Below are 10,509 nucleotides of genomic sequence, written 5' to 3' on the forward strand. Positions count from 1 at the left end.
CCGCTCTCCTGTGCTTTCCTGCTCTGTACCTCTCCCCTGGCCTTGTATAATCCGTCCTTCACTACGGCAGCTTTCTGATTCTCAGTCAGTCACTCAGGCAGGCCAGAACCAGACATCAGGGACAGCGAGAGGCAGAGAGAGACGGAAAACGCCAGGCAAGACCACAGAGATGAAGTTGAACTTCTCAGGTCCCCACTGGGGTTCCAGAATCCACCCGGCATCCCAGATCCCACCCAGATACGACCTCTCTGTTCCCATCAGCCGGGCCACCTGCCCCGGGGGCGGGTGAGGGACAGAACCCCAGCTCACCTCCTGGTCCCCACCCGGTAAACATCGCTGCCCCTCCCTGTCCCTCCTCCACCCTGACCAACTCCTGCAAAGTTTCCTCCCCGATGGCTCTGTGCGATCAGATCTGCAAGTTGCTCTCTAAGCTTCTTGTCACATTTTGACTTAATGAAGTGCAACTGCTGAGGGATTTGGGTTCAGCGCTCCGGTCTCCCGCGCTCCCTTGTTGTCAGAAAACAGGGCTGGTTGGGGACGGCAACACTGCGCTGCAAGTCGTTATCATTCCGGTCAGTCTGTTTAACACAAAATTAAACAAAGAACTAATTAGTGCCTCATGAATTAATAAATGCACAGTTGCCGGGGAGGCTGGGAGGGGAGAAAAAGGTGGTGGAAGGGAGATACTGGAGTTGTGGAGTTGGGGGGCTTTGGGGGTCCAAGGGAGGCTAGCCAGGGCGCCTTGAGAGATCTCAGGCAGGCGCGTGTGGGATGGACAGGACAGGGATGCCGCCCCGCCGGGTCCCTGGCTGGCTGGCCGGCCGGCCGGGATGGAGCTCTGACAGCCAGGCCTGCCCAGCGCCTCTCAGTGGAGTTGCAGGGGCTCCGGCCCTCGCCCCACCCCGTGGCCCTGCCCTGCTTGGCCTCCACTTCCTCCATCTCCTCTCCCGCTTCTTCCCTTTTCCATGCTTCCCGCCTCTGCCCCCCCCCCTTCTGTCTTGGCATGGCTCCCCCTTCCTCTCTGCTGCCCCCTATCTGGGTTGGCACAGCTCTCCGCTGACCCCAGCTTCTCACCATCTGGATCAGATGGGCGGGTCTCAGAGGCCCACGGGGCAACCCTCCCAACTGCTCGATGCCCAGCAGAGCCCTGTCTCCAGCAGGGCGGGCTCTGCCCTGGTGGGCACCTCTGCCCAGGCAGCCCAGCAAAGGCAGCAAAAGCTGGCGGGGGACCCAGCCCTCCTCAGGAGGACGTGTCAAGTACAATTAATATTATCTGTCTAAATATGTCCTGAGAAGGGCGGGCGGTGGGCAGCAGGACTGGGTGGCTGTCCCCAACCCTGGGCAAGGTCACCTCACCTCTCTCAATCCCCCAATCTGATTTGGGGATTACGCAGCCTAAGGAAATTGGTGTTATTCCTCTTGCATCATTGATAAGCCACACATGAAGGAGTGGGGAGGAAAAACACAATAAAGAGAAAACGCTTTCCTGATGTGGGTAGAGTTCTGAGGCCCAGGGGTGGGGGGGGGGGGTGGTGATGGGGGGGTGGCAGGGCCTGGCTCAGGCAAGGGCAGGGGGCCCAGGTCAGCAGGCAGAGGGTTACCTGGGTTTTCCACCCACTTGACCCTGGCTCTCCAAACCCCCCTGAGGAGCAGGGCCCGCGCCTGGCAGGCGGGGCTGAGTAGTGAGTTGACTAAAGACGTACACTCTTGCGTGATTTACCTTCTCCTCCCGTGGCCCCATTGTGGGTTGTTGTGACTCATAAGTAGGACCCCAGGGAGGAAGGTGCTGTCAGTGCGTGGGCCCCTGGTCCACCCTGGACCCTGTCACCCACTTGCTATGGTGACAGCTGTCATTTTTATTTTCAGGGGCTGGGGGGAGAGAGTCAAGGAGTGGGTGCTGCTGGATTCTGTCACTGTCCCCTGGCCTGCAGCTCGTGGGAGCGTCCCCTCCCCCCACCCCCATTGCTGCCTCTGGTCTCTGGTTAGGTGGGGGGGGGGTGGGGGTGTCCTGGGGATCGTATTTTCACTGTGATCAGCCCCTGACAAATTCAGTGCCCACTCCGTGTGTCTGAATCTTTGACCCCTTTGGCAGGTCCCAGAGGATCAGCCCCTAGGCCCAGGGTGGCAGGAGCCGTGGGTATACAGCAGAGTGGCGGGCACGCTGCCTTGAAAGACTAACAGGGCTCCTCTCTCTCTCTCCTCAGGATGAAGTGACGCCCCTACTGCACAAGAGGACCCTCCAGGACCCGCTACGAGGTAAGGCCTGAGCCCCTCCCGATCCTGTGTCCTTCCCCCACGGGTGAGCCCTGGCTACTGCGGGTGTCCCCTGGCTGGGCCTGGCCATGCTGAGCATCCGGCGAGGGTTGGGAAGATGAAGACTCAGCATTGGAGTCGCATTGCCCACTTGGACCTGGTGGGAAAGGTGGCCTCACCCTCAGACTGGCTCCCAGGCTGGCCACGGTCTGGGACACCTGCGATGCAGTCTTTGGGCATCGAGTGTGTTCAAGGCGGCATCTGTGGTGCCAGGGCTCACCTGCCCGGGGTTACCATGCCCAGCTCCCTGCAGCTCCATGTGCCTGCTGTGCTGGCTCCTGCCGGCTGCCCCCCCCTCCACACACACACACACCCACACCCCCTTCAAGCTCTGGTTACAGCCCGGAGCGTGGGGAACCTCCTTGACTTGAAAGCCATCTCTCCTGGGAGGAGGCTGTGGCCCCCAGTGGCCCCCTCCTTCCTCCAGGAGAGCCTGGCAGGAAGGAGGCCTCAGGCCGAGCCCAGAGGAGGCTGCTGTCTGGCCCTTCCCCAGGCCCAGGGCTCCCCAGGCCCAGGGCTTCACAGGCTGCCTCAGACCCCGAGTGGCTCCAGGAACGTCGGGGGCCACCGGGCCTAGGCCCCAGGCAGCGCCGTGTCAGAGGTGACCGGTGGAACGCCAGTGTTATGTAAATAGCGGGGCCTGCCGGCAGGCGAGCTGGCTGGCTGCAGCCATCCATCATCCTTGCTCGGCGGGGCGGGGGACAGACACGGCACCGCGCGCCTGGCTCCAAACCTGTTTGTTTTCCCTTTGTCTCCCGCGTTTCTGGCCGGCTGCGGCTGGCTCCGGGTTTTGTCCTGCTGGCCCCCTCCCTCCGGAGGACGGGGGGCAGGGAGGAGATTCGAGAGGCTCCCACCGCGGCATCCCTTTGGGACTTCAAAGGCTCCCCCAGCATTGTCTGTGCCGGCGGGCAGTGGCCCTGAAAACGTGATCAGAGGCGGCCGGTGTAGGGCAGGCCCGGCCCGCGCCCTGCGCTCTCGCTGGGGCCCGTGGATTCCTCCCTTTGCCACCAGCACCACCCTGGTTACAGCGCCGCTCCCCAGGCCTCTCTCCTCGCCTTCCTCTCCCCTGGCGTCCCTGCTGGGCAGCCCAGCCCGCTGCCCCGCTCCGGCCCCCTGTCTTAGCCACAGCCTCACACCTTTCTCCTGGCATCGAGCCGCCCAGAATGTTGGGAGCTGCAAGTCTCCACCCTGCGTATCACCCGGGAGGATCTGAAGCTCAGCGAAGGGCTGATGGGAGCTGGGACAGATGGTTCCTGGACATCTGTTTCCCACGCCAGCGCTTGCTCTTGTTCCCTTCTTTTTTCTCCGTCCTCTGCTGGTAAAGAGAACCAGACTTTCCCCGAGGCTTCTGCCCATCCCTTCCTTCCACTTCTTGGCAAAGTGTAGATTGGACAGTTCTGTCCCCCAGACAGTGGGACGGAGTCTGGCATCCCTGATCCCGAAAGTCAGTCCTAGGTATGTCCATTCTCTGGAGCAGGACTTGGCAAAGTTTAGCCCATGGGCCACATGTGGCCCACTGCCTGTTTTTGTAAATAAAGTTTTATTGAGACACAGCCACGCCCACTCGTTTTCATATGGGCTGTGGCTGCTTTCACTCTACAACGGCAGCACTGGGTAGCTAAACAGAGGACGTTTGCCTGCAAAGCCTAAAATACTTACCATCTGGCCCTTCGCAGAACATGTTTGCTAACTCCTGCTCTGGAGGCTCTGGCTCCTGCCTTCTGCTCTCTCTCTGTGTTTTTAATGGTAATACACAAAACATGAAATTTAACATTGTCACCACGTTTAAGTGTACAGTTTCCTGGCATTCAGAACTGTTCACAATGTTGTGCAACCATCACTCCGCCCTGTGCTCCTGTCCCTCTTGTCTTTCGAGGGGCCGGGGCGGTGGTCTGAGAGCCCTGTCCTGAGGTTGTTGGCTGCTTGCAGCCCTGACCTGCTCTCTCCTCCTCTCCTCAGTCCCACCTAGAAGTCCCCACTTGGCCTCCCCCCGACAGCCACTGTTTCCTCGGGCTCTTGCTCCCGGCATCCCCTGCGCCTCTATCCTTCGCCTTTAGCTGATCCTCAGATCCACCCTTTCCTCGTCCATGAGGTGAGCAGAGTATCTACTTTGCAGGGTTATTGGGACAGGTGAGCGAGTTCATGTCGTCCAAGGTGTCTGGCCTGGGGCCTAGCAAGTGGAGGAGCCCGTGTTCCCTCCTCTCCCTGGGCAGGTGCCCCGGAGCCCCCCACCCCCGCCCAGGACCTCTGAGTCTGACTTCTTGGAGCAGGAGAGGCTCCGGGGGTGACCTTTCTGAGCACCAGTTTCTCCATCTGCAAAAGGTTCCTGACCACCACGCTCTCCCGGCACAGGCCTGTTGCAAGTAGGAGCCAGGATGTTGGGGCTGCTGCTGCTGCTGCTGCTGCTGCTGCGAGGGAAGCAGGAGGCCATGTGGTGGGCACCTGCTCTGTGCAGGGGCAGGGACCAGGCTGCTCTGACACGTTACTGGTGCCGTGAGCTAATGTGGGAGCCAGGTTCCCAGCCCTGGAGGAAAGGCAGGCAGGGGGAGAGGACAGGGCGGGGGAGGAGGGAGGAAAGGAAGCCGTGCAGCAGGCGGAGGTCTGAGACGGAGCTGCCTGCGTCCTGGCACCGCTCACCGGCCGCCTCTCCTGCTGCCGCTGCCGCTGCCTCCCTGTCTGTCTTCCTGGTCTCCAGGCCTTTCCGATGCCTCCAGCCTTCTCTCTGCATCCCACTAGCTTCCCTTCCTCCTCGCCTTCCCACCACCCGTACTGCGGCACCCCAACTCCATGGTGCTCTCTCCTCCTCTCTCTTTCTCTCTGTCTCTCTCTCCTTTTTTCATCTACTCCGAAGGCTTTACTTTACTTCCTTGTCACCCTAATTGATTGCATTAACCTTTCAGCGTATTGGATTTCCTCGGCATCGTGCAGAGAGCCCTGCACAATATGCTTATAATCTGAGCCATAATGGACAGTTTGCAGTCAACAAGCCCCTTCTCCCATCGCTGCCATCGGTCCCTTGGACGTCTCTCTTGCCCAGGCCACCGTGGCCACTTCCCCCGCCGGCAGGGGTGGGGCAGGGGGACAGGGCTAGAAGGAAGCAGGCACCGCTTAATGCCTCCGTGCATTTCCCTGCCTCTGCCCCCCTCCTGCCTCTGCCCCCCCCCCGCCTCTGGACCCCCCACTCCCTGCCTCTGGTTTTCCAAGCTCCCCTGGAGGCCTTGGGAGGCCTCCGGGCTCCGTGGTCCTCTCAGCTCAGCACTCTGCTTCCGGGGCTCTGATAATGAGTGGCTGGCGGCCCAGCTTGGATTTGGGGAGTAAGAGCCCCCTGGCTCCACCAAATGGTGGTCAGAGCAAAGCTTGAGGGGGAAGCCGATGGTGATCAGGAGGTGGAGGGTGGCTGAGAGGCGGAGTCTGACTCTCTGGGTTCACCTGGCCCCTGAGCCAACTGGAGGCCTCTGTGGACCTTCTGGAAGCTGGACCCACTCCTGGACAAGTGTGGGAGCACAGGGGAGACCGAAGGAAGGGGATCTGCTGGAGCCAAGGGAAAGAGAGGCAAAGACCCTGCTGGGTGGCCGTGGGTGTGGGCAGCCGCCGCCTCTCCCAATGGGCGAGGGAGCAGGCGCCCACCTCCCACACTCGGCCAGGGATTGTGATTTGGGTGCTCGGGGAGCAATGTCTCGGAGTCTCTATTTCCCATCTGACTTGGGAGTAGCTTAGAACAGACCCCCCTGCCTCCGTCAAGGGAAGAGAGACGGGATATAAGCAACGGAGCAGCAGGCTGGAGAGAGGCCGCCTCAGGGTAGATGGCTCTGCCTGACCGGAGACTGGCAGGGGGGCGGCAGGAAAGCACTAGAGCTGGCTCCCCAGCTTGGGCAGAATGAGCTCCCTCCCGTCGGTTCCCTGATGAGCACCTGCTTGTCTAGCAGAAGGCGAAGGAGCCAGCCCATGCCGGCTGCCTGGTCCTGGGAGCTCAGTGAGTCCTGGCCCGTAGGTCCTGGCTGGGGCTGCCGGCCCTCAGACACGCGGCCCGGCCGGCCGAGTCTTCATTCACGACAGGATGGCTGTCGGGTTGAATACATTAATGTCAGGCCGGAAGGTCCCCTGGCCCTGGTACTTCCTCTCCCGCACTGGTCTCTGCCCCCCACACTCGGCCGTCATCTTCTCCTACTGACCAACCCCCACGCCCCCCCCCCTCACTCCATCACTCCGAAGGGCAGGCTTTGGCAAGAGGAGGCCAGACTAGGTCCTTCCCATCCTCTCCCAGGGATTTTGGGGGTGGGCAGAGGGCGCAGCAGGGAGAAGACAAGTAGCGAATTAAAGTTTGGTGATTGTCAGTGTCAGGAGAAGCTAAATAACCCTGTAACTAGTATGAAGGTGAATTCACGGTCTGCTGCACATGGAAAATATGAGTGCTGTGAGACGGGAGAGCGGGCGGCGTCTGCCCGCCACGGTGGGCAGCCTCCTCTCCAGGGACCCGGGCAGGGGGGCGGGAGGGGGACCTGCCCTCTCCCATCCCTGCCAGGGAGCAGCCCCCCAGGAGCCCCGAACAAGTACGGGGCAGCTCAGCTGCTTGACAACCTACAGGCTGGGCGCCAGGGACCCAGGGAGACGTTAGTATGCACCAGCAGTATACGTTCACGGACACCAGCCCAGGCCCTAGGCAGCCATCCTCCCAGATCCACGTTACATCACGAATCACTATTCTCATTGAGTGCCTACTCCGTGCCCTCACGACAACTCTATGCCGTAAATGCTATTATTATTCCCCGTTTGGTCCCCACTTTCTTAATAACCACTTTATTGAGATATAATTTACGTGCACGTGTATCATTGACAAGGTTGTGCAACCGTCATCCCTATCTAATTGTAGAATATTGCCCTCCCCCAGGAAGAAACCCTGGGCTCAGTAGCAGTCCCTCTCCATTCCCCTCGACTCCCAGCCTTAGGCGATCACTCATCCTTATTCCCTCTGATACTGAGGATGTGGAGGCTCAGAGAGGAGCAGTGACTTGATCACGGTTGCACAGCCAGTGAGCGACGGAGCTGGGATTTGAACCGAGGTAGTGGGTCTCCAGAGCCACAGTTCCGTGAGGGCCTGCCCGCCCAACGTCCTGGCTACCCTCCCCCCCAACCCACATGCCATGACGCATGTTTCCAACAGCATGGGCTCAGGCGTGTATGAGCACCATCCGAACACGTAGGCCCAGGTGGCAACAGGCATCTCCCTCCCCAGGTACACGTACGATTTCATACAGAGAAACCTCCCCCCCCCCCCCCAGAAGGACAGCCAGCCTCCCCTTCGCGTCCCCAGCCAAGCCCCGGGCACAGAGGGCTGGCACAGGAGCCAGCAGCCAGAGGAGCTGAAGTGGCCAGTGAGACCTGGGTGGTTTCGGAATCTTAAAATGAGAAATCCCCGTATCTCCTGTAGCCGATAATTGTGACTGAAATAAAATGCCAGCACCACATTCCAGAGCAGGTCCCTGCCCAGGCTGGGGCCACAGGCTGGGCCGTGCCCACAGGGGCAAGGCGACTGCTCAGTTCCCTGAATCACACTCTGTCTCTCCTTCCATCTCCCACTCTCTCCTTCGCTTCTGTCTTTTTCCTTCTCACCCTTCTCTTCCCATCTACCTCTTTCTTCTTCACACTCTCACGTTCCCACCCCAAAGCTAAAACAAACAAACAAAAAAGGCTTTAGACCACACTCTTACACTTAAAAAATTTGGGAATTAATGTGGAACAGGCGGCCTCCGATAAGAGATAAATCCAAGAGCCAGAGACAAAGGAAAGGGAGCCGCGAGAGAATGCGTGTCTGTTGGATTTGGTTTGGGGTTTTTTCCTCCTTCTTCTCTCTCCCTCCAAAGTGGAGGATCCGGCCGGGCCAGTTTGGATATTTATTAAGAAAAAGCCAAAGATAATTAACTTTTTTGTTTTTGTTTTGTTTGCGGGTACCTCCCCTGCTGGCACTCCTGGCTGCCTGGCAAATTAAACCTGCTCCCTGGGTGCTGGGCTGCGGCAACTCTCCTGCCGGCTGCCCCGAAACTGCCGGGCCCATCGGCTGCCCACCCAGCCACCCACCTGGGGTCACTTTATGCCACCATTGATGCCACCTCCCCAGGCTCTTCTGACTTCTAGACAAGCCTTTAGAGCAGGGTAAGTGGTCTGGGGGGGAAGGGGGTCGTGGCCATCACCTCCCTAAAGAAAGGTGGGGTAAAGCATGCACTCCCCATGGGGCAGGGGGCCGTCTCCCGGCCAGTTCTGGGTTGTCTGGCGGCTTCCCAGAGAGAATGAGCTAGAAGTGCAGGGGAGAGGCCAGATTTGGACCGTGCCCATTTCAGCTCTTCTCCCAGGAGAGTGGTCCACTGCCAGGGCCCAGGGCCCTTGGGAACACTGTGGAGAAGACTTGGAGCCATGGAACCATCCATGATATCTGTCCACCCTTAACACCAGGCTCCGTCCCCGCCCCAGCCCCAGCCATCCAGGGGGCCGGCAGGGTGGTTAGAGAGCTGCCACTTGGGTAAGAAGCTAGTTGCCTCTGGTCTCCTGCCCTAGAACCATGAGAGCCCTGAGGCCAAGCTGTGGCCTGAGCCTGAGCCCAGTCCAAGGGTCAAGAAGGTGGCAATTACAGACTTCCTGGTTAGGGACAGGGTTGAGGGCTTCTCAGGGGTCAGGACCGCCAGTAAGGAAGGCAGGTCCTCTCCAGGGATCAGCCCAGCCCCGGGCTGCCCGGGTTTGGAGGTGTGGTTTGCCCCTCTGCTCCATGAATGTGCCTCGGCCCCTCCCCTGACAGGGCCCAATCCCCTGCCCACTGGCTTCCTCCCCAGGTGGGCAAGTAGGTAGGCATCGTGCGAGGTCCCTCCAGGTGGGGAACCTGCTTTGGAGCTGAGCACGGCGAGGAGGGCATTTTTCAAGGATTTTGCTGGCCCCTTTTTTTTTTTTTCCTGTGAAATATAAGGATGTGCAATTTTTTTGGTTTCAATTTAGCATTGGAGAATTTTATAATTTAGTAATTAAAATCTCTGATAGGCTTTAGAAATTGCGGCTAATTGAATTTAATGGGAAGATGATTTTCAATTTTATTTGATTACCGGGACCCCTGGCATCGGTATTTATGGGAAAAAAATGGGAAATGTGCTGTGTGGGCTAAGATGGCATAATTGAATTAGGGATAATCGGATTTCTCCGTCATGAATTTCACTATAATTTTCCTATAATTTTCCATTAGATATCTAGTTTACAAATATTCACAAAGAAATGAAGCTCTTTCGGAATGGAGATTGCTGGCTAACAGGATTACGGGGCCAAGCGTGCGGCTGTGCCAGCCCCTCTACCACCATCATGCAATCCCCGGCTCCGCCTCACGCTCAGCTCCAGCCCGGCCCCGGCCCCTCGCTCCGCCACCCGCTCTGCTGCTCCCCTGCCCTTTGCTTCCTTCGGCCCTGTCTCCCCGCTGCCCTGACACCCACCCTTCCCTGGCCCACCGCCTCTGGTGCCCTGGCAGGCTGTCCTGTCCCTGTGCCATGGCGTCCTGTCCACACTGCGCTCGCTCACGGCTCTCCCTGCCACCCTCCCTCCGTCAGCCTGGGAAGCACGCTCACACGCAAGCACGCGGACTCCCTCGCAGGTGCGAACATGCTTGCTCACATGCACACACAGTCTTTGGCCAAGGCTTCTGTGCCCTGGCCCAGGCGCCTCGGAGGGAACCAGTTTATTGGGATCCTGGGGTGGGGTGCAGGAACAAAAGGAGCTTTGTTCAAGTTTATGTGAAAGTTACAAATTCAAAATGAGAGCAGATAAAGCATGAGATACCTGGTGTGTAAACAGGCTGGTGAGTGAGAAGGCCGCAGGCTCGGGAGGGAGGGAGAATGAGTGGGCAAACCGGGGCTGCGAGGGGACGGGAGCCAGCGGCTGAAGCGCGCCGGGAGCCAGCTGTTTCCGGGGCTCCCGTGAGGGGCCTGGGGTGGGATGGTTGCGCAGGTCTCCACTCTTTCTCTCGGAGGTGAGGCGTGTCCGGAGGAGCTGGTGGCTCTGGGCCCAGGGCCTCGAGACCGGGAGGGATTGTGTCATTGGGCTTCTCGTCCCCCAAGTCCCAGGCACAAATGTCCTGACCGTGGCCTGGCCTCAGGGTCTAAGGAGGTGTCAGCACATCAGGATCCTCAAGTTAGAAATGGGCCACAGATGCCAGAGTTCTGGCCTCTC

At 59.3% G+C, this 10,509-nt stretch overlaps 1 long non-coding RNA gene across 1 annotated transcript in view; it reads left to right on the forward strand.

Annotated features, from left to right (window-relative positions):
- Nucleotides 1–2,256, forward strand: part of LOC106695237 — an 81,594-nt gene extending 79,338 nt beyond the window's left edge. The window contains exon 3 of the long non-coding RNA XR_001346312.2: nucleotides 2,205–2,256. This is a non-coding gene — a long non-coding RNA (uncharacterized LOC106695237). The remainder of the gene's footprint in view (nucleotides 1–2,204) is intronic.
- The last annotated feature ends 8,253 nt before the right edge of the window (nucleotides 2,257–10,509 follow it).

The sequence above is a fragment of the Myotis lucifugus genome, unplaced genomic scaffold, assembly GCF_000147115.1.
Source record: "Myotis lucifugus unplaced genomic scaffold, Myoluc2.0 scaffold_968, whole genome shotgun sequence".
Classification (NCBI taxonomy): Eukaryota; Metazoa; Chordata; class Mammalia; order Chiroptera; family Vespertilionidae; genus Myotis; species Myotis lucifugus.